Source organism: Falco biarmicus, chromosome 6 (genome assembly GCF_023638135.1).
Source record: "Falco biarmicus isolate bFalBia1 chromosome 6, bFalBia1.pri, whole genome shotgun sequence".
NCBI classification, from domain to species: domain Eukaryota; kingdom Metazoa; phylum Chordata; class Aves; order Falconiformes; family Falconidae; genus Falco; species Falco biarmicus.
The window spans coordinates 89273242-89276165 of record NC_079293.1 but is presented as its reverse complement, the minus strand read 5'-3'; positions in this window follow the sequence as shown (position 1 = coordinate 89276165).

Sequence of the window (2924 nt, the reverse complement as noted above, 5' to 3'; positions counted from 1 at the left end):
GCTGATTTTAACTTTCACTTTCACTTTCACTAAATAAGCAGCTTTACAGCAAGTTGCTCCTGAAGCTCTTCTGTGACTTCTCCCCTGAGGAAGGCAGCTGGGCAATGGATCAGGCTCCCACCAGCACAAGGAGCCAGTCTCTGCAAGTGCTCGAGTCAAAAATCAGCACTGGGGTATCAAAGCACTGCCTGAGCTGAAAGCCATGGATATAAGAGAAGGGAGAATCTTAAAGAGAAGATGCGCATGTATGTATGTAGCATCCAAAAGTGTCCATGACCACTTCAACTCAGCCTCGTTAATACAGCAAGTTTTCCAAGGTACATTTAAACCAGGAGCAGGAGAAACGTCTGCCACATGCGTTTCTGTCCTGGAGAACATGTACTTGGTGGCGTGACCAGCCGCTGGCCTCAGAGGCACAACTGATCATCTCTGCCTTTGCAGTCTGGCCTGGAGCAGGAGGAGGGACAAAGATGGAGAACCTGTGAAAGCTTGCCTTACTGCTTTGGCTGGTGACATGGGCAGCAGGGAGCACCTGATGCTGCAGGAAAGCGTTGCTTCACCTCTCCATCAGCATCGCCGGCACCAGCTTCTATGGCTCTTACCATCACTCTCCATCAGCCTGCCGCAACAAGCAGCCTATGCTCAATGCTCAGCCTGGCCAAGCCCGCACTTCTGTGGTGCCAGCAGCCCTCCCTCGCCAAGGTTGCAGAGGGACCCCCCTCCCAGCCATGTGCATGTGTGCCCCCCAGCCATGGGTCCTTCGCGACAGGCACTGGGGGGCTGGCAGCTGTGAGGGAAGGGTTTCATCAGGTCCAGGTGAGGGAAGCCATGGCGAGAGCCAAGCAAAGACTTCGGCTGTGCAGACACAGCAATACTGGACCTGGGCAAGGGAATCCAATGGTCAGGGCGGTCCCCGGCATGTTCCTGGCTTGTGCAAATGAACGTTTGTCCTGCAGGTTTCTGGGCATCACTTGGGAATTAGCACAAGCCAGGAAGAGCTCCCAGGAGACCATGCAGAGTCAGCCATCACCTGTTGACGGCTGAGAGGGTGGAATGGTATGGACACAAGGTCTCCTCCGCCAGCTGACCCCAGCACCAGAGAAAAGCCCTGGGTGTGATTAAGAACAGATGCGGCCTCAGAGATCTTCCTTTCTAACCTGTCTCAGCTCCAGCCCCCCATTGCCTTTTTTCTTGCTTGCCACAGCCAGCCAGTTCCCTTCTTTTCCACCATTTAGTGATTCCCTGCACAGCAGCACTTGCCTGTTTTCTGCCTTCTTGTTGTGTTGCTGCTAGTCCCTTTGCCCCATGCCACGGTGCTCCTGCAGGAGCCTTTGGGGCGGGGGCTGCGTCCCTCCCCCAGCACAGTGCCTGTCTGCAGACCCATCCTTGCTCACCCTGAAGCTTTAGTGGGATGAAAACGGAAACCACATCGTCCTGTAACAACCTGAGCAAATGCTAAATAGGTCCTCTTCTTGTGGCTGGAAGCAAAAACTACAGTTTCTATTTACATGTTTCTAGAGCCACCCCTTGCCATGGGTTGCACCTACTGCTGCTCTCAGCAAAAGCGGGTATTGCCCAGGGTGTGAGCAGCAAGTTCCCTGCTGGCGGTACTAGAGTGTGTTATTTCAGCCTGGAGTAGAAATACCTTCCTGTTTTGAAAGCCTCCCTGATGCAATGTAGTAAGTCATCAGTAAATGCTAGGGAAAAAAAAAAAAAAATCTCATTTGCAGCATTTTAACTTGATTTGCTTCCTGGAGTTAGCTAAACGCCTGCAGGCATGCAGCGCTGTGCTCTGGGAGCCGCAGGCAGAGGAGTCTGTTCTATTGCACAAGCTCAAGGTTACGTTCTGACCCAAACCAGGAAAGGGATGTCACTTGTGTAGCCATGATTTCTCCTCATTTGCTAAGACAGCTTCTACCGCAGCTGTAGGAAAAGAAGGTAAGTCAGATGGGTGGTGCAACCTCCAGAGAGCCCATGGAGATGTTGCGAGCACCTTGACCTCCAGAGCTGTTGTGATAGCTGGTGGGGTGTAAGGAGGACACCACTCAGCATAGCTTTGCACCCAGGTGTGTAGCTGTGAAGGTAATAGAGTCTGAGTACACCCATCCCGGGGTCAGTGAGAGGGATGGAGGAGAGATCCCTCCCTCCACATTGGCACCACCTGTTCAGAACAGAACATTTCAAGGCTATCCCTCTCGATCAGCAGCCTTTTGGGAGAACAACGGCTAAACACTGCCTTTGAGGAGTCCGTGCCTGGCTTATCTCATCTCTGCATCCCTCAATACAGCCTCTTCCTCCACTTGCATGGCTCGGCTTTCAGAAGCAGGGGTTCACCCAGCGTGGGTCTCCGTGACAGCATGGGTCTGCGTGGCTGCAGGTCCCGGCTGAGGCTGCATGGGTGGTGACGGGCAGGCTGGCACAAGGGTGACACAGGTTGGAAAGCCAGAAGCCCCAGTGGATGGTGCAGGGTGCATATTGCCATGACTCTGTCCTAGACCACTGACTTTCCCGACTGGAGAAAGCTCGGAGTCCCAGGTTAGCCCAGTGGGGGTGGCAGGGAGGCAGGGAGCGGATGGGTGGGCATTGCCCCAGCAGGAACCCTTTCCTGTAAGCAAACTTTTGGATTATTACAAGGGCAAGGCTCCGAGGAGCAGACTGGTCTCCCACACATGCATTGTGCAGGTTCCTGATGCCGGTCTGGCTTCACCAAATGCCAGACCATAGGCAACGGTGTCCCCCAGAGCCATGTCGGCCGGCCACAGGGCTGTCCAGGGACTCTGGGCCACCCTCGGCTTTGCCCTGTTGCGACTTTTTGTCTTGTTTATCCCACTGCAGTTGCTACACATAGAGATGGCACTGGAATCCACTGACTGGGGCATAAATGGGAGTCAGGAAAACTGGTTTCTCTTCCCATCTCTGCCACT